Raw genomic sequence first — 21480 nt, 5'->3', positions numbered from 1 at the left:
TGATGAAGTGATTGGATTGATGGATTTCACGGGGAACCAGTATACTGGTCCCACAGATGAAGTGCAAGCAGATCTAGGCCTACCAAATACTCCACCAGATGATAATGATGAAGTGCCTAGAGAAGAAAATGAAGATAATGAGGACTCTGAAGGGGAACCAAGTCCTGATGGTTCCTCAAATAATAGACAGGTAATGAGTTCAGGGGGAACAGAAGAAGGTACCACCCCTGAACCTGAGGTAAGTAATGATAGAGGAAACAGCATGAATGTGAATCCTCCTGGCTCCTCAGAAGAAGAAGAGATTCATGAACATGCTGGTTCCCAACTTAATGAGAAAGCACAAAACAATCTTAATTTCAAAAGTTTTAGATATAAATCTTCTCATCCCACTGATCAAATAATTAGTGATATAAATAAGGGGATTCAAACGAGAAGAAGTGTTTTTCAAAACTTTTGTGCCTTCTATTCTTTCCTGTCTAATGTAGAGCCTACTGACTATAAAATGGCATTGACTGATCCTGATTGGGTACTAGCTATGCAAGATGAGCTAAATCAGTTTCAGAGGAACCAGGTTTGGCACCTGGTTCCCCGTCCAAAGGAAAGATCAGTCATTGGTACTAGATGGGTCTTTAGAAACAAGTTAGATGACCTTGGTACTATAGTCAGAAACAAAGCAAGGCTAGTGGTGCAAGGGTACAATCAACAAGAAGGAATTGACTATGATGAGACGTTTGCACCAGTAGCTAGGCTAGAGGCTATTAGGATTTTAATTGCTTATGCTGCTCACATGAATTTTAAGCTGTTTCAGATGGATGTGAAGACTGCCTTCCTTAATGGCTATTTGAAGGAAGAAGTATATGTGGAGCAGCCACCTGGTTTTGAAGATGCACTGTTTCCCCAGCATGTATACAAGTTGGATAAAGCATTATATGGCTTAAAACAAGCTCCAAGGGCTTGGTATGAAAGACTGTCCAATTTCTTGATGGCAAATGATTACAAGAGGGGAACAGTAGACAAGACCTTGTTCATAAAAACCAGGGGGAAACACTTGATTGTAGTACAAATTTATGTTGATGATATTTTATTTGGTGATACTAATCAAACTTTGTGTGATGAATTTGCAAATCTTATGCAGAGTGAATTCGAAATGAGTATGATGGGAGAACTAGGGTTCTTCCTAGGGCTGCAGATTAAGCAAACAAATGATGGTATAATGATTCATCAACAAAAGTACTTAAAAGAGCTGCTGAAAAAGTTTGGCATGGAGAACAACAAAGCTTATGATACACCTGTTCCCACATCCACAAAGTTGGATGCTGATCTTAAGGGAAAAAATGTTGAAGCTACACTTTATAGAGGAATGATTGGTTCTCTACTTTACCTAACAGCTAGTAGACCTGACATTGTGTTTTCTGTTGGTTTGTGTGCTAGGTTTCAAAGCAATCCAAAGGAATCTCACTTGAAGGCTGTTAGAAGGATACTTAGGTATCTTGTGGGAACAGCAGATCTGTTTTTGTGGTACCCCAAAGGCAGTACCATTGATCTCATTGGATATACAGATGCAGATTATGCTGGTTTCCTAGTTGATAGAAAGAGCACATCAGGTATGGCACGCTTCCTTGGCTCTTGTCTTATATCATGGGGTTCTAAAAAGCAAAATTCAGTGGCCCTATCCACAGCAGAGTCAGAATATATAGCTGCAGCTTCATGCTGTTCCCAGCTACTGTGGATAAGGAACCAGCTGAAAGATTTTGGTGTTATTTATAAAAGTGTTCCTATTTTTTGTGATAACACTAGTGCAATCAATATTTCAAAGAACCCCGTGCAACACTCCAAGACCAAACACATTGAGATAAGACACCATTTTCTAAGAGACAATGTGGAAAAAGGATTGGTGGAGATGTTGTTTTGTAAAAGTGAAGATCAAATAGCTGATATCTTCACAAAGCCTTTATGTAGAGAGTCCTTTTGTAGGTTAAGAGTCCTTTTAGGTCTAGTTAGATTTTAGGAGTTGGCTTCAATTATTTCCTTCAATGATTGGCTAGAATAGGTATGCTTTTGTACTGATTGTGTATATAACTATGTTGCTTACTTACAAATATTGTGTAAATAACCTAAGTGGATTATTGTTGTATAAGAACAGGAGAAGTTATTTTGAAACATGCTGAGAATAGAATGACTGGTTCAGTACAGGTACCAGCAAGAGGAAACAGCAGTTCAGCTCTGATATGTCATCCGAAAATATTTTATTTTTGGAAGATTACTATAAGATAATTTCTTTTTGCAAAGAATTATCTTATTTCAGTTATTCTTATCCTACAAAGAGGCAAATATATTTAATTGCCTAATTTATAGTTGGTTGATTTTTTTTTGGTAAAAAGATAATTACCATATTTTAAATTTTCAATTTTTGAAATTATCTTTTCCGTTTATTTTGATTCTCAACCGGCTAGTTTTTGGAATTCATATGTTGTGCAATTAATATAAATACACACTAACACATTGATACAGTTTCACATCACATCATCATTGAATTCATCCTCTCTCTCGTTCAACAGTGGTACCCTAATCACTGTTCACTCCGTTTTCATCTCTCTCAAATTCCTACTAAATTTTGAAGCTTGTTTGCTACAATGGTAAGGAAATCAGCCAAGGCTTCAGCTAAGAAAGGAAAGGAGAAGACTCAAGCAAGTGAGTCCACTCAATTGAAGGAGACCACCATCACTGAAACTAACCCTGCTCCGACTTTATCGAGCAATTCACTTCCTACTACCACAAAGAACCCATCACCAACTCCGTCTCCATCTTCTAAATCTCCCTCACCTTCACCTCCCAAAAATGCACCTTTACCCAAAACCCCTGAGGCTGATGATTCCATCATCAAAGAACCTGCCTCATCTCAGGGGGACCAGCCCAAAAGCGCTGAAGAATTCTTCAATACTGTTGGAGAAAGGGAAGAGGAGGAAGTTAGAAGTGAAGAAGCGGATCTACAGATTATTGGGCAGAAAAAGGGGACTTCAAAACCCTTGGTTCACAGCAGAGTGACTAGGTCTTCCCTGAAAAACATTGGCGAAGTAGTAGTGGAGGAACAATCGATGGATTCTGCTGGTACCAAACGAAAGAGAACAGCACGGAAGTCTACAAGAGGTATGTCAGTAGAATCTCCATCTGTTGGTATGACTGATTTAGGTTCTAGGGTTGTGCTATCTGGTTGTAAAACAGAAGTTGGTTATTTTGATGAAAGTGCCTTAAGTGATGTGAAAGAGTTGTTAGAATATCAAGGTTGGATGGCTTTGTTTGATGTCTGTGATGCTAATATTGATGGTGTTAGAAAGTTTTATATAAATTTGAAACAAATGGTGGATAGGTCGTTAGGATCAGCTGTGAATGATGTTGAAGTAAATGTGTCTGTTGCAAGTTTGGCTGGGTTGTTGAATATACCCAGAGATGGTTTTGATGAGTATTCTGGAGATGGATGGCCCACACTTATTGGGGTCAGTCCAGATGAAGTGCATGACTTTGTGATTGGAGGGAAAGTTCCAAAGAAAGCTGGAACTTTTAAAACTGGTAGCTTGAAGGAACCAGTGATGCTGGTTCTTCATTCTCTGTGTAACAAGATGATTATTCCTCGAGCACAAGGTAGGGGTTTTGTGCGCATCATGGAAATGGTGCTTATATATTTGCTGATGAATAAGATTAAGATAAATCTCCCTTCCCTAATGATAAACCATATGATGAATTGCTATAATTCCTCCCACCATTCTCTTCCTTATGGTTCTTACATAACTAAGCTTCTTAAAGAGAATAATGTTTCTCTTAGTGGATCAACTACTCCTGTAATAGTGTTTACCAAAGGTATTCTGAAACAAAAGGGGTTGATCATAAGTGCTGGGGTGTTGAAGTTTAGGGAGGAGGAACCAGTAGAGACTCCTAAGCCTGCCAAGAAGAAACAGAAGGTAGAGGAACCAGCAGGTCAGAAGGTTATTCTTAAGAGGCTGGAGAGTCAGGAAGAGAAGATGAGTGCTGTAGGGGATCAGCTTAGCAAGTTAGTGACCTTAGTGGAAAGTTTATCTACTTCGTTTATTATGAGGATGAGCAAGTTAGAGAAACAGGTTGCTGGTAGTTCTGGAATTGAGAAGGAACAAGTTGAGGAGGACCAGCAAACAGACCAGCAGGAAGATGACAATGAAGAGGAGGAGAATCAGGATGAAGCAGTTGAGGAGGCTGACACTGAAGAAGAGGAAGAAGATGATGAAAATGATGATGATGATTGAATCTGTTTTCTTTTTCATTTAGCCTACCTTTATTATATTATATTCTGAATAACTGATTCTGTTGGACTGTTTTTATTCCTCCCAATCCATGAATTTGTTTTGATATGGATTTGGGCTCTATCGTTTACTTTTGATGGTTTGTATTAAACTATGATCTTTATTGTTGGCATGGCTTTACTTTGACTAATCTGACCTTCTTTTGCAGCACTTTATTTGTATAATGGTTGATGCCATTGGATGGTTTAGCACGTTACTTTATGCATAAGAGGCTACTTTTGCATATCTTTTTAATGATGCCAAAAGGGGGAAAATAGTTGAAGTTGAAGCCTATAGTCTTTACTAGTTTAGATTGAGTCGTTTTTGAGTCTTTTTACTTTTACTTTGACTTTATTTTATTTTCTGTTTCTGTTTAGGGAACCAGTTGGCTTAACTGACTTGTTCCATTGAGTCTTGAGTCCTTGAAGTTTTTGACTACTTTCTTTTGAGTATGTTCACAGGTGCAGAAACTTCAAATGTTTGTCATCATCAAAAAAGGGGAATTTGTTGAGTCCCTTAGGTTTTGATTGATAGTTTTGAATGATGACAAACAACTAAGGGAAACAGGTCTTTGAAAGTGTTCAATACAGTTGGGGGAACCAGCTAAAATAGAACACTGTTTCCCTAGATAAGTTATTACTTATATGAGATATTTGTTGAACTAACTTATCTTTATACAGGGAACAGTTAGATGATGAATGAGCTATGCAATGGTAGGAAACCAGTATAAACTGTTTTCTCAAACTGCTTTTATGAAAGGCAGTTACTTATTTAGTATTGTACATTAACTTTGTTGAATGTGCAGTATCTAAGTTGATTTCTAAGACTGGAAGCTTGAAAGAATTTTCGATCAACTTAAAGGAAGGTCCTTTGGTCAATAATTGAGTTCATTCATGGAAGCTTTCAAGACTTAACGAATGCATGAAGGAAGACTACACTCAAAGAGTTATTTAGGAACTTCATGTAAATGCTCCGTAGTATAACTTATATAATTGAGTATATAAAGTGCTTTTAGTATATTAAATATCGTTATGAAATTTGGTACAAGGTTTGGAACAAATTTCATAACATATTCAGTTCAGGGAACCAGGCCAGGGAACCAGGTTAACTGAACAGATTATTCAAGCTGCCGTTTTTACAAAGATTTTATAAAAAGATATTTTCCGAAAAATATTGATTTAAAATATATCCAAGCAGCTAAGAATAAAGATGATATTTTTGGTTAGCTAAAAACTAGGAAGTATTTTATCTTAAATTGATTTTATCTTGTGATCAAATCAATTAAGATAAATACTTACCATAAATCGTATATATCTTATATGCATGATTTAAGGTAACTAGGGTTTAGCTAACTAACCTATAAAATACATCTTATTCTGAATAATCAGATACGGCTCTCACGCATTTTAATAGAGTTTTATTTTTGAGAGCTAAAAGCACTAATTCAATTATTAAGTGATACACAAGAGCATAATAGTGTTTTAACGTTTTTCTCTATTTGACTTTTGAGAGTTAGATCATTAGAGAGTTCTTGATCTTGTATTAAGTCTTTGACAGAGGGGTTGAAGACTTGGTGAGTGTTTGTGAGTTCAAACACACTAGGAACTTACGAGGGTAAGTTTAGAGCACATTCGGAGTAGAGTGTGGGGTTTACTGGTTCCCGGAGTAGGGAAACAGTAGAGTGTTCTTTGTCTTTATTTTTCGGAGTAGATTAATAAAGGACTTAGGATAGGAGGACGTAGGCCAGAGTTGGCTGAACCTCGTTAAATCTGTGGTGTTCTTTATTGCTTTGTTTTATTCCGCTGCATAAGGGAACCAGCACAACTGGTTCCTTACACATAATCCGAAAAGAAGCAAAAATCGCTAACGATTACTTAACACTCAATTCACCCCCCCCCCCTCTTGAGTGCCCATTGAACCTTCACATCCCTTTGAATCTTCCGCATGCAATGTTCATTTTTCATTCGAATTAATTGACATATTAGAGACAATTTAACTATTTCTATCATATAGAACTTTAAACCTATTTAGCAATTCAAAACATATTATGACTCAATGAAGCATAGAATAACATTTAGTCCATGTTTTTGAATCTTCAATGCTTAGTCATTACTAACATTGAATGGGTATATTTTGATAATGACAAGAATAAATTACATTTATTTAATTCTAGTCAATAACTAGGTAAGGTGAAATATAAGTTCTACTTGTAAAGTTACAACTTTTGCTTCCAGACTTGTAGATTCTACTTGTGAAGTAGCAACATTTGCTTCTAAACTTGTAGATTTATTTCTCCTTTAGCCATAACTTCTTCCTTTAGTTCAACCACATTGTGAAATGAGTGATCTAAACAAGACATCTTATGTCCAAAAAGTAGCAATATGCTAAAATCAATTTCTATAATATCTTTCTTAAATTTGGAACATTTCCATTCTTTTACCTTCCAACTATATGAGGTAGTTTCTAATTGATTGGAATTGGTCCATTTAAATTGAAACATTTTTTGTTCATAACAACTTTTAGCATGTAAATAGTTCTAGATTTGAGAGGTAGCAACTTGTTTGCATTTCTCGGCCTATAACTTCTTAATGCAATCCTCATATATTCCTAAACTTTTCCCATTTGAGCCACTTAGAACACTTCTCTTAGGTTCAAAATGATGCTTTGCTTAACTACTTTAAGCACATTTCATGATTTTGCTAAGTCTATTCAATCATTATTTATAATAGAGTTTAATCAACTATTTAACTCTTATATAAAGTGGATGAAGAAAAGCATCATTTGATCAACTTTTGATCATAGAGATTTCCGATCATTTTATCATATTCAATCATATTGAAAATAAGAGATTTTATTGGACTTCTATACTTGTCTTTTGGAGTGTTCATACCTCCCATCTCACTATATCCCTTGAAACATTTTCAAAATGAAGATTCATTGGCATTTTACTCAAACATTTTGAATAAAACCAACATTAGACATGTGACATGGATTTCTAAAACTTGCCTTTTGGAACCATCTTAGCAAAATTGGAATATAGGTTTATGGATTATAATTTAACCTTTTTGAGAACACTTCTCGACTTTATTTTCAATCGAGGAGATTATTAATAATAATAAAATTAGAACGACATGTTATTGTAAGTAAACGCAAAATTCAATTATGTTTAATAAATTTTAAAGTGCCAAAAGTGAATTAAATTTGGCAACTTTAAAACACTTTATTCAATTTAAATGATCCCTATTTGAATTAAGTGATTCCAAGACCCTTTAATTGTGCAGCAATTGACCGGACTTTGGCCTTACCGTCAACCATTACATTTTCAAGGTGAGTAAACTCTTTACTGATTTACTAATTACAACTCTTGTAACTCTTGGCTGAATAATTAACCATCACATGTTTAATTATTATCCTTTGCTTCAAGGCTCTAAACTCTTTAGGTAACCTTGTTGAGTATAACCAATTAAAATTATAAAACTTGATTTACCCCAACTCTCCCAGAATATAATATGACACCCAACTTTGGCATGACCCATCATAAATATCAAAGGTTTATTGGGATTCTAATTGGAAAAGCATCCTCAATATTACCGGGACCTAAATTTATTATGTTGTGATTATTTAGTGAACACTAGCGCATCATCACAAAACATCAATAAAATCTAACATGCATAGAATACTAAATGCATAAATACACAAGACATAGTATGGCCCCAAATCCTAAGAAAACAAATAAAGTAAATGCTCCCACTTGAATCATCATGGATCTCATCTACCTTGCTCCTTTGGGCCTTCACTTCATGGGCTTCTTGGATTAACTGCAACCTGTAATTTTACTCTATTCTATCGACTACTTAAATAAAATGAAATAAAATTACAAAAATACTTTATCGGTTTGTAGACCATACTAAGATTACAAAAATACATCACGATGCGCATATTGTATTTAGTAATCTACTGGGCCATACTAATCATTATATAGCAAAAATAATATCATATATTATAAAATTGCCACATAATAAATCACTCATCATGCTTTCTTAAACTACAACATCGAATGTTCACAATTAAGGAAACATTGCACCAAAATATCTCATATTTTAATTAATGCAATTAGATAATATCATATATTATTCATGATAATCAATAAAATATTGTATATTTTAAATTAGTCATGAGATAGAATCAAATCTTATTTTAATCTTAAAAGATAAATCATATTTATCCTCAAAAATTATCCTACCAAATTAGGAAATTCTATCCTAATTACTAGTCAATCACAAAATTTTAAATCAATTATATCCTAAAATAATTATGGGATAATCACATTATTTAAATCAATTATTATCCTTTTGGAATATGTTCAGAATATCCTAACAAATCTTATCCAAAATTAACCACTTTAATTATGGATAATTATCAAAATAACAACTTTAAATATGGATAATATCGAACATAACAACTTTTGAAAGATTTGATTTTATCCCATCGTAAAAAATATTTATCCAAAATAAAACTGATTTTATCCCAAAATAATTTTGTAATTATCTTGAAATATTTTCAAAAACAGATTTTTTTTTTGAAAATATGTGCCAGCCACCGTGGTATGGCCTGCTGAAGCTAGCCACGGTGGTCGTACACCGTGAGGTGTACGCTGCTATAGGTAGCGACGCACAGCAGCAGCAGTGTCGCACAACTATTGCACGGTGCTGCTGTTGCTGCACCTTTCTGATCCTCTTGCTGCCCCACCTCGCCACTTCCTTCGGACCACCTGCAGCGGCAGCCGCCATGGCCGCACCACAATCTAATTAACAACTTTTGTTAAACAAAATTAGTGTGGTCCATTATAAATTACAACATAACTTTTATGCTAATTCATCATATTAAAATTAAATTCACAATCTAATTTTAAAACTAGGCTTCATGAAAAATAATTCCTAATTTAATTTAACTCTTAAATTAAATCATTTAAATCATTGATCATGCAAAATTCATAATTTATACATGAAATCAATGGTATTAAAATCATGAAGCATATTTAAAATGAACTCGAATAAAAACAAGCACAAAAATCAGATTTTAGAGCTTATTAAAGGTTCGAAATTTTTGAAAAATTAGGGTTAGGGTTCGAAAAAATTCGAATTCAATAGGGCAAAATTCGATCCTCTTTATGGCTATTTTGAGCGAATTAAATCACATTTAATCATTTCCAAGAGTTAAATCACATTTAATATAATAATTGACCCATAATTAAATTATTCTCCCTCCTAATTGAATTAAAATTGTGGATTGTCAAATAATTATTGTCAATATGTGTAAATGCAATAGGCTAACAGATACCACTGTATGAGTTCATAGGTACTAATTGCGGAATAAACATGAATCATATTCATACAGTACCTAATCCCAAGATCTAATGCATAACACATAAAGAACATATAATTGTACCTTTGAAGCGTGATTCCACGTGCGATCGAGCAAGAACAATGGAAGATAAAGTACCTTAAGCGTGATTCCTCTACTTAGTCCACGGGCACAGATTAAGACCTCCACTAACGCTAGTTAGTTGCAATTGAACCCTTCAATTGACCTTCTACGGAGAAGAGCGAGCAACGAACCACTATGAACCACCACACGCGCCACCAAGGGTGGCCGTCCGTACGGATGAGGGGAGGAGAGATATAGCCGTGAGTTAGAAAGAGGAATTATGGTTTTTTGGGATTGGTTGCCTTGATGTCAAAATACACTGTGTGTGAATTATGACTGCTTGCAAGCAACCCTAGGCATGGATCTTATTTATAGATCTCATCTCTAAATAAAAGCCCATGTCAAAAGCCCAAAACCTAATTCCAATCTAACTATGCTAGCCCAATCCATTTCATGATTAGTTAATTGCTCACGAGGCCCATTAATAGGCCTCTAACTTGCTTAACCCAATACCCTTGTGTGTGACCTCATAGGATCCATTCTAGTGGGCTTTGGACTATTTGACTAGCCCAAAGATCATTGATCATAGTCTAGCAATAGATAATGACGACCCAAAAGAACGAACTTATTATCTCCATAATAGTGATCCTTGATATATCTAGTAATTGCACCTATCAAAGACAGAACTCCTTCAAATCTTTCATTACTCCACATTAGAAAGCCAAGCCTATTGGTGAGGTGATAGGTTATAAAAGAGGGGGGTTAATTGCATTTTGCATTGCATCTCTTTCTAATGCATTTAGAATATAAAAGATTAATACAGTCATGTGTTTGTCTAAGATTTTTTTAAAGAACAATTTCCTTCTTAAAGTGAGCTTAAAGACCTAAGGATTTAAGAGTTTATGTAAAAGATGTTCAAGAATAAAGAGTAACTTACCACATCCCAAAGATGGCCTATGAAACAACCCTTAAATCTAGAAACAGTTCTATTTCTTAAACTCAAGTGATAGAATTTTTCAAGATCTTTCCAACCGTATCTCACAATAATTTTTTCGATTTTTCTATCATTTTTAATGATTTTTTTAGTTCAAGCTATCATAAAGAAGAAAAAGGCACATTTTTTCCTCTTAATTGCTTTTAAAAATTGTATTAATTTATTTTTAAGAAACTAATGGTGTCATGGAACCTATATTACACTATATTATGTATTTTTTTTTATTTATAAAACTTTAATTATTAAGAGTTTTAAGTAACTTTAATTTTATCTAAAGATGACTTTAGAAATAAGAGTTTTTAATAAACTTTGATTCTAAAGGATGTTTTTTAAATCTTAAATTTATTTTAAAGATGAATTTTGAAATAAATGATGTCTTAAGGACTTTAATTTTATTTTAAGACGACTTCAGAAATAAAAATTTCAACAAACTTTATTTTCTTTACTTTAAGATGATTTTGGAAATAAAATCTTTTACAATTTTGTGAACCTTCTTATTTTAAACCCTTTTGTAACACAAGAATGAATCATAACTTTGCTCAATTATTTTTAATAATTAATGATAGTTAATATGAGGTTATGGCCACATTTCAAAACATGAGGCTAAGATTAATTATTTAGTTGTATAAGGTTGTAACAATTATCCATCTCCACAAAAATAAGCCCGAATCCCATTAAATTTACCGGATGGATTAATTGACAATTGGATATGATTAAATAGTTTATTGTTCCCTTTTATTTGAAAGTAAGACATTGACAGGTGTCGTGTTTTATTTGGCCAATTCTATTCAGCCTAGACACATAACCCTTAAAACCTTACAAAAATTCTCATTGAGTGATTTTAAACTTAAAGCGAGATTACATAGTGAACCCTTACAGTTTAACTCCAAAAAATACCTTGACCCACAAGAACAATCGTCAATTGAGACGCATTTGTTGAATTGTCTTGTTCAAAATACATTTGTGCCTTTGTGGTAATCACTAATCGAGGTGATTTTCCTCAACCAAGGTGGTTCATTTTACTTTTATAAGTGAATCCATCAAAGATCGCTAAAATCCCACTTACAAAAAGACGTTTATGTCAAATACCCAAATTTAAAACCCAATGGATTTGGTTACTTAAAACTTGGCATCTGTCAGAACTACGAAGGTTTTGATCTGTGAGTGAATTTAAAATCCCACTATGATCAGTATGTAGTGCAACTTTGGTGCTCAAACCTACCTTATATTAACTATTATATCGTTTTTATGTGATTAACATGTCTTCTTTGCACTTACTACCTACCCCACTTACTTTATTAGTCTCCCTCACTCTTTCTCCTAATCTCCTTAGCTTAATATGTGTCCCTATATTGTGTTAACTAAATAGAAACAAAGAAAGCATATAAATTAAGAGCACGATTAACCCCAAATGATAGTGTTCGTCCTCCTTCGTTGATTTCCTCGAGCTCCATTGTTGAAGAATTCTCAAGCTCCGTTGTCGAGGAGAGAGAGAACAGTGAGTTAACTTCCTTTAAAAGTTGTCTAACGTCCTCCAACTCCAAAAGTATATAAATGACGATTTTATCCCAAACAAAGTTTGTTAAATGACTTGAAAACCCTCTTAAAAGCAGATTTTGTTTCTCATATTGAGAAACTTGTATATCTCAATATTTTCCCTTTAATAAGCCCCGGTGTTAAACAGACTAAAGAGCTAGTTAAGGGTTTGTTTGTTATCGTTGGGTTTTTTTTGTTTTGTATTTTGTTTTTCAAAATCATAGGATATACTTCCTCTATTTTTATATAGTTGCAACACACGCTTTTTCACTATATTATTAGTGAACTGCTAAACGTCGCTCCCATTTTACAAGGGAGCGCTCCCTTTTTGACATGAATGGAAAATTTTCCCCCTTTTTGCAAATTGTATTATAAACAACTCCTTTGTTGGTCATGAACATTATTATATCAAATGGTCCCCTCAAATATGTACCACATGAATCCCGAGCCCACCAAATTTTTCCCCCCGACATCCAACCCCACTTGCTTCGATCCACCACCCAAATTCTTTTTTTTAGAAAAATTATCTAGTTTTTACGACGGGTTTTGAACGATGGACGACTGGAACATTCGCACTCCGTAGAGGTCGTCGGATGAATCTGTAAGATTTTTTTTTCTAAAAATGAGACATTTGCCCAAAAAATCCGGATATCTTCCTAAAATTTCCAGATATCTTCCTAAAATTTATTAACTTAGTCGTCTTACTATTATTATAATTTTTAATGTGGTTATTATTAATATTTTGATAATTTGAATAATTACTATTAATGTTATTGTTGTTTATATAATTAATATTAATGTTATTATTGTTATTATTAGTTCTAATATCTTTTTATAAATATTGTTATTGTTAGTATTAACGATATTAATTATTGTTGTTATTAGTATAAATATTATTATTATTAGTATTCATAATATTAGTTATTATTTTTGTTATTATTAGTATTAAAGATATTATTAGTTCTAATATTGTTTTTTAAATATTAATGTTAATATTATAAAATAGAACATAATATCTTAGACCATTGTTTTGTTTATTTTGTTTTTATAGGATTTGGAATCTGAAGACGACAGTGATGGTGTGAATTATAGTGTGAATTTTGTCACGGACACGTTATTTCCAACGTTTGCTGATGTAGTTAAACAGGCGGATGCTGCTTCCATAAATCTGGGATTTATTTTGGTGAAATCGTCTTTAAAAAAACAGAGATGGTCGGCCGTATGGATATTTTAAATGTGATCGGGGACGGAGGAGCAACCGAGAGAGTTGGAGAATGCGATACGAAAGGACACAAAAACCAAAGCTAATGGTTGTCCTTTCTACATCAAGATATATTATGAATTCACCACTGACAGTTGGAAGATCCGTGCAAAAAAATGATGAAACTGGTACCCATAACCATCCAATGATCGTGTAACAAGAGGGTCATCGTAAATTTAGTGGATTAAGCCCGGGTGCAAAACAGGTTGTGCGTGACATGACAAAGTGCAAGGTTGCGCCGCGTAACATCATGGAACTATTACAGAGCAATTTCTTGATGATCATCCAAACATCAGGCACATTTACAATTGCTGGAATGACTTGATAACGGAGATGTCTGAAGGAAGAGGAGTTGTTCAGCAATTTCTTCATTTTGCGAGAGAGAGTAAGTATATTTACTAGGTCATGGCCGATGATCTCGGCGTCTTGCAACATGCATTTATGGTGCACCCAATCACAGTCGACATACTTCGCACATACCCACATGTAATAGGTATGGATTTGACTTACAAGACCAACTGATATAGGATGCCGTTCTTTGAGATAGTAGGCGTCACACTGAAAAACCAGAATTTCCTAATTAGTTAAGTTTTCATGCGCAACGAGTGCACGACGAGCTATCGGTGGGTGTTGCAGAGATTAAGGGAGTTGATTGGGTTTTATAAAGAGCCATCGGTATTTTTTTCAGACCGTGAACTTGGCCTATGTGTAGCTTTGAGAGAAGTGTTTCCAGGGACGTTGCATTTACTATGCCGATGGCATATTAACATAGATGTGCAAGCTAGGGTGGCTGATATATTCAAAAACAAGAAGATTGGTAAGAGTTTTAAAAATGGCAAATGGAAACGTATCATGGATGCTACAATCGAGGCGGAGTATGATGATGCTCTAGCTACGATGAAAGCTAGGTGGCAAAGTTTTCCAACAGTGATTCTTTATGTTGAGAGAGCATGGCTTTGTCATAAAACCAAATTTGTGACATATTGGACGAACCAAGTTCTACACTTTTGTAACACGAGAAATTGTAGAGTTGAGAGCCAACATTCAGCAGTGAAGACGTGGTTTGAATCATCCACAAGTTCGTTGTTTAATTATATTATTTGTTGTGTTTACTTCGTTATTGTAATTTTAATAAAAGATAATAATTTTTTGATAATCTGAATCAATGGCAGGTTCTTTGGATAATGTATGGGCCCGAGTCCATTGTCATATTGGTAATCAAATCATTGCAATTCGTAATGGTTTGGAAGCATTAAGATCTAAAATCAGTGAGAAGTACAGACAATTGCCACTGTCACGTATAAATGCAAAGTGTCTCAACATTGTTTGAAAGTACTTGATGATGAGATGAAAAGGATGTAGTATTTGAGTTACCAGGTCTATGAACGTTTTGGATGTGCAATGTGTGTGACACATGGTGTACCATGTGCTTGCCAGATACATGATTCGCTAATTGCACAAACAAGCTTGTATATCAGGCAAATTTATTCCTTCTGGAAGACCTTGGTTATTGGAGATGGTGTTAATATTCCTGATTTGGTTAACGATTCGACCAAGGAAACTTCACATTTTCGTTCTTTAGTTGATGAGGTCATGGATAGTGATCCTGCTGTACTTCAAAATGTATCTCGCATCATTGAAGAGGAGCTGCATCCGGATCATACAAACCTTCAAGAACCACATGTAAACCTCAATGTCTCAATGTTTGAGGTCGACGGAGGAATAATGATACCAGGCATGATCCAAGTTATTTCGAGCTAGTAAACCGTCAAAACACTGAACGTGGTGGTAACTAAGAAACAGGTACTAATAAATTAAATAACTATTAATTTTGTAAATTAAGTGTATAAGATCTTGTAGCTTTACTAATATTGGCTATTACTTTTGTATAGAAGACCTGTGTGACATCAGTCACTGCAAGTATTTGCAGCAGCTTCCGGGGCCGATGTTGTCGTACTTCACGGGGTGGAAGGATGTTATTGGTGATGGGAACTGTGGCTTTTGTTGTGTGGCTGACTTCTTCTTTGGTGATCAAGCGCAATGGTATAACGCTTGGGAAACAATAGCAAACGAGATCGCCGGTTGTCCATAGTTGTACGAACGGATTTGATGGATTGGAAGACTTTGGATGAATATAGAGCGTATTCGATGGGATGGTGGCGCGGTTGGGGAGCAACATTGGATGGTAACAATCCAAGATTTGTTTCCTATTGCTACTTGGTTCAGCGAAAGGGTAATTTGTCTTGGTGTAGGCCTTGTACCAACTTGCTACTACCCATGCATCACCGAGTACAGGGTTCATGATCGCTACAATTGGTGAGTCACCACTACTAGAAAAAAGGCAAATTGCGACGAAATTTTGTCGTTGGAAACACCCTGTTTTCCATCGGAAAACCCATTTTCGATGGAAATTCTGTAGCAACCGGTTGTCACAAAAGTTGTTGTAGGAAAAACACCCTTTTCCACGGAAACTCCGTCGGAAGCACTTTTCCGACGGAATTCAGTCCGTTGGAAGTGCTTTTCAAGCCAGACAAAGTCCGTCGAAAAATTCCGACGGACTGTTGTAGACGCCATTTGAAGTGCGCCTATGTTAAAGCATGTGTGAATATGCTTGGCACTCATAGGAAGTGGGAATTGACGTATATGATTAGGGACAAATAAAGTAGGGAGCCGCTAACAAGTTTTTAAGGAACTTGTAAACCGTTCACGGATCATAAAAGGAAACCACGATAAAGGGACAACAAAAGGCAACAACGATTGACCCATGAAGGTTACACCCTATTCATAATCAATGAGATTACTAAATCCATATGGTTCGGAACCACAAAAGGAGGATCGGGGATGATGGTACAAAGTGAGTCATGGAGTCTCATTAGCCCGTATTGGCCTCTACTCGATTCTTATTGTGAAAAGTGATTCCTGCGATCTCAAAGGCATGCAAACAAAATATTCAATTTGCTCCAAACTATTATTATGCTAAATTAGTTGAATATTAATGCAACATATAATTTTAAAATATCGTGATCACTTGATTAAACAACAAGATTAAAAAGGAACCTAAACCAGTCGTCAAAATTATCTTATTAGTCGTGATTTTCAATTACATTTTTACTTTAAACATGCAATGTGGTGATCAATATAAATAATAGAATAAACATTAATATTAGAAGCAATTTAACAATAATAACGTTAGTCAAATCAAATAATAACCCTAATCATGATACTAGCAACAAGAATAAAATAAATGTAATTAAGTGATTAATTACTCACTTTCCGTGTTTCCTAGAATTGCTACATCATGAATTAACAGTTAGTAACTTCAATAAATATATAAATCAAATTGAATTTAAATAAAAAGTAGAGTTGATTTGGTCCAAACCCTCAGTTAATTATACCTTTCATGTCTTGGTTTAAGTATAGAACTTCGGGTATTGTATGAACTCCTTGAAGTGCTAAGGGGAAATATTATGGAAGAATAGGGAGGCTAGTGTTTAGGCTAAGAGGGAGAAGCGAATTATTTTGTGATCAAGCTTGTTGATGATTGAAAAAGGGGTGATATGACTTCTATTTATAATGAAAAAAGAAGGGTCGAAGAATTAAGAAAAGATAAGAATATATAAGAATTTGAATCGGAACTCTTGCGATAGACAACAATTTTTACGGTTTTTGTTTTTATCATGTCTTTTGATCCAAAAATCGGAATAAGATAAATAATATGACGTTTAAAATCTCTTGAAATCTAATTTCTAACCCAATTAGAATCATATTTCAATAATTTGTATGATAATAGATATGGCCAAAATAGTGGGACGGTGTCAGTTTTGGATAGATTTTGGTATTTCTTTTATATCTTTTTTCGTTATAGCTCGGAATTAATATTATAATATATCATTAAAAAGATGATTTCAAGGGCTATCCAATATCTAAGATTTAGATAAAAAAAATATGAGGCACAAAAATTATATCTGACTATATTTGAACGTCTTTCAATTTGAATTAAGTAGGTCTTTCAAAAAAAAGGAGTTTTATTCAATTTCAAACTCTTTAATCTTATCTTTTCTAAAGGGATAATTAAGATATTTTAGAAAATTATAGAAGCTTATAATTAATCCTAATTAATTTAGGAATGCGATTAAATTCTTTGGACCCTCCACATGATCATTGGGTCGTAGGTAAGGTGGGCTTAGGTTTATTTTAGGCTTAGTTTATTTAGTATTTTAACCATAACTTATTCGTTATAACCAAGGTTGGCTATTAGCATGAGCTGGTTGAGTGACAGCTCAAGGCCCCCCTTTTGTGGGGCCCCCAACTTTTTAAAAAAAAAATCTGTTTTATTTATAAAAAAAAAAAGTTTAAGAAAGCATAAAGCTGTTTGTCAGTCAGTAGACTAAATTGAACCCAACCATCTTCTCTTCTAAGGAAAGCAAGATTATCTTCATTCTCCAAAAAGAAACTCTTACTTATTTTTTCCTATTAATCCTCTCCTTTCATTTATTTCTTAAAATTGCAACTCTTAGAATTCTTCACTCAACGTTCATAATTTTTTTTTCCCAATTAAACACATATTCATGGCCTTTAGCAGTGGTATATATACAATGTCCAGAAAAAATTATTTGCAATTCAAGCTTACAATTGAAATTAAACACCAATTTTCAATAATATCAAAGAGCACATTTCCGCAATCTAGGGTTCAATTGGTCGAATTGGAGCAAAATAAATCAGGTTTTATTGCTCCTACTCATCTTTTCTATAATTGAATTCATACTTTATATGTTTTATAATTGTTTTTTAGTTTTGTTTGATTGAATTTTAATTATTTATATTTTGTTATTTTGTATTATTATTGTTTTTTTTTAATTATGAAGCATAAAAGAAAATATGAATCGTGTTGCTTGTGAAAAGCGTAAAAAGAAGAAATAGAAAGAAGAGTTAGCTCGATCTCAAAGAGGAGCAATTGATAAATTCTTTTCTAAAAAATCTGATCATATTGCTACTATAGTAAAGATGATAATGTTCACTTAGATGATGAAATTAGAAATGATGATGTGGATATGAATGTTAAAAATGCTTGCTGTGATAATGATGAGAATGGTGATTATGCTACTAATAATATTTCAATTGATGCTCAAAATGATGATGATGTTTGTGATGACGTCGGCAATCAAATGCCATCAAATGTTTTTTATTATATGCCTAATATATTTGTACCTAGAACATGGGATGGCTTAGATCGTCACATGGTTGATATTTTGGCAGTAAAAGGGCCTAAAAGAGACTTATCTTTTGAGAAAGGTCGTCTTGACAATACATGTACACTAGAGTTTTACCAAATGGGGAGAAATGTGATAGGGATTGACTTGTATATTCAAAAGAACTTGATAAAGTTTTTTGTTTTTGATTGTAAACTATTTAAGAACTTGATAGGGGTTGGTAGATGTCGAATAGCAAATGAGGGTTTTAACAATTGGAGACATCTTTGTGTTAGAATTAGAGAGCATGAAACTAGCATGGAACATATCCAAAAATGACCACTTGGTATGATCTACGACTAAGGCTTCAAAAGGTAGAAGGTGTTGACAAAATAGCTCAAAAGCAGCTAGAGAAAGAGAAAGTGCATTGGAAAAATGTCTTTTTGAGAATTATTTCAATTGTGAAGTTTCTTGGAAAACATAGTTTAGCATTTCGTGGTACAAATGAGAAATTGTATCAAAGTAGTAATGGGAATTTTTTGGGACTGATTGAAATGCTAGCTGAATTTGATCCTATTATGCAATAGCATGTTAGACGCATTACTAATGATGAGATTCATATATATTACCTTGGCCACAACATTCAAAATGAGATGATTCTTTTGCTTGCTAATGTTATTAAGTCTAAAGTTGTTATGAAAATAAAAGAGGCTAAATATTTTTCTGTTATACTTGATTGTACTCCTGACATTAGCCACTAAGAGCAAATGTCTATAATTTTAAGATATGTGGATGTTTCTTCTAATTGAGTTAGCATAGAGGAGTCCTTTTTAGGATTTCTGAATGTGAATGACACCACTGGACAAAGACTTTTTGATGTTTTATTAAATGAGCTAAAGGTTCTTGATCTTAATGTAGATGATGTGCGTGGTCAAAGTTATGATAATAGGTCAAATATGAAGGGGAAAAAACAAGGAGTGCAAAGAAAACTCTTAGATATTAATCCTAGAGAATTTTACACTCCTTGTGGTGCCCATAGCCTTAATTTGATGTTGTGTGATATGGCCACTAATTCTAGAAAAGCTAGGGACTTTTTTGGTATAATACAACGAATTTACACCATATTTGCTAAATCAACAAAGAGATGGGAGATTTTATAAAAGAATGTGAAGAGTATACTCCTAAATCATTGTCTTCTACTCGTTGGGAGAGTCGTGTTGAGAGTGTGAAAGCAATAAGATTGCAAATTTCAGATTTTAGAGAAGCTTTGCTTGAAGTTTCCGAAAATGACAATGATTTATCTATTCAAAGTGAAGCTAAATCTTTAGCTAATAATGAGCTCGGTGATTTTGAGTTTATAGTTGCTATTGTTATTTGGTATGAATTGTTATGCACTGTAAATACATTTAGCAAAAAATTGCAATCAAAAGACATGCTTGTTGGTGTTGCCATTGAAAATGTGAAGAAGTTAATTGCATTTTTTAAAGAGTAGAGAAAATGGTTTTTTTTTTTAATCTAATGCTCTTGAAGTTGCTAAGGAAATTGCAATTGAAATGGATGTTGATCCAACATTTCCTCAAAAGCGTCAAATTAAAAGAAAAAAACAATTTGATGAGAGTTTAGAAGATGATGTTGTACAATCTGCAGAGGAGTCTTTTAGAATTAATTTTTTAAATTACATCATTGATCAAGCTATTGTATCTCTTATAGAAAGTTTGAACAATATGAAACTTTGTTTGGTTTTCTGTTTGTTCTGACAAGTTGCATTCATTAGATGATTTGAACTTAAAATCTTCTTGTTGTTGTTTGGCAGAAGCACGTAAGAATGGTGATAAATGTGATATAGATGAGAGTGACTTATCTGTAGAGTTGAAGTTGCTTAAACAATTTTTGCCTAACGAAAAGTTAGGGGCACTTGATTTATTAAAACTTATAAAACGTGTTGATTGTTTTCCCAATGCAACAATTGCTTACAGGATATTATTGACCATCCTCGTGGCTGTAGCAAGTGCCGAAAGAAGCTTTTCAAAGTTGAAGTTGATCAAAACTTATTTGCGTAATTCTATGTCTCAAGATGGGCTCAATGGACTAGCTATGGTGGAAATTGAGGGTGAGTTATTGGATAATATAGATTGTGAGGATTTGATCGATTTTGCTTCCAAAAATGCCCGGAGAACAAGATTTTTTAAATGATTCTCATGTAATTCATAATTTTGGTGAACTTTTTTAATATGAAATTTATATAATTGGCGATATATTATTTATGAATTACATCTACATTGTTTAGGGCCCCCACTTTTATATTTCGCACCGGGACCCAAAAAAGTCCGAGACGGCACTGGTTATAACTACGATTTGGGCTTATAATATATCGTTGGAAATCTCTTTTCAAGAACTATCTAACTATACAATCATTGGACCCAGATTATGGACCAAAATAAACTAGTCTAAACGTTTCTATAAAATGGACACGAAATGAATGATTTTAAGGGGCACAAAATGAATTATTTTGGGTTTAAAGGCACGAAAAGAGGAAAATAAGTTATGGTTTGGGGAAATGTGTAGGGAATATTTCAAGCATCCCACACTTGAGCCCCACTGTGATAATACACTTAAGCATGGTGGCGTCCAAAGGGAAAGAAGCTAGAGCAAAAGAGTCGCCAACAAGTTTTAGGAACTTGTAAACCGTTCACAAGGTGAAGGTTACACACTTTCACGATTCATGAGATCGCTAACTCCATAGTGGTTTGGAACCATGATTGG

The 21480-nt window shown here is 34.0% G+C and overlaps 1 pseudogene; it reads left to right on the top strand.

Annotated features, from left to right (window-relative positions):
* Nucleotides 1-17768: 17768 nt before the first annotated feature.
* Nucleotides 17769-20994, top strand: LOC110724218 (annotated as a pseudogene).
* Nucleotides 20995-21480: the final 486 nt, after the last annotated feature.

The sequence above is a fragment of the Chenopodium quinoa genome, unplaced genomic scaffold, assembly GCF_001683475.1.
Source record: "Chenopodium quinoa cultivar QQ74 unplaced genomic scaffold, ASM168347v1, whole genome shotgun sequence".
NCBI classification, from domain to species: Eukaryota; Viridiplantae; Streptophyta; class Magnoliopsida; order Caryophyllales; family Amaranthaceae; genus Chenopodium; species Chenopodium quinoa.
Note: the sequence above shows the minus strand (reverse complement) of the source record. Positions and strands in the feature narration are given on the sequence as shown.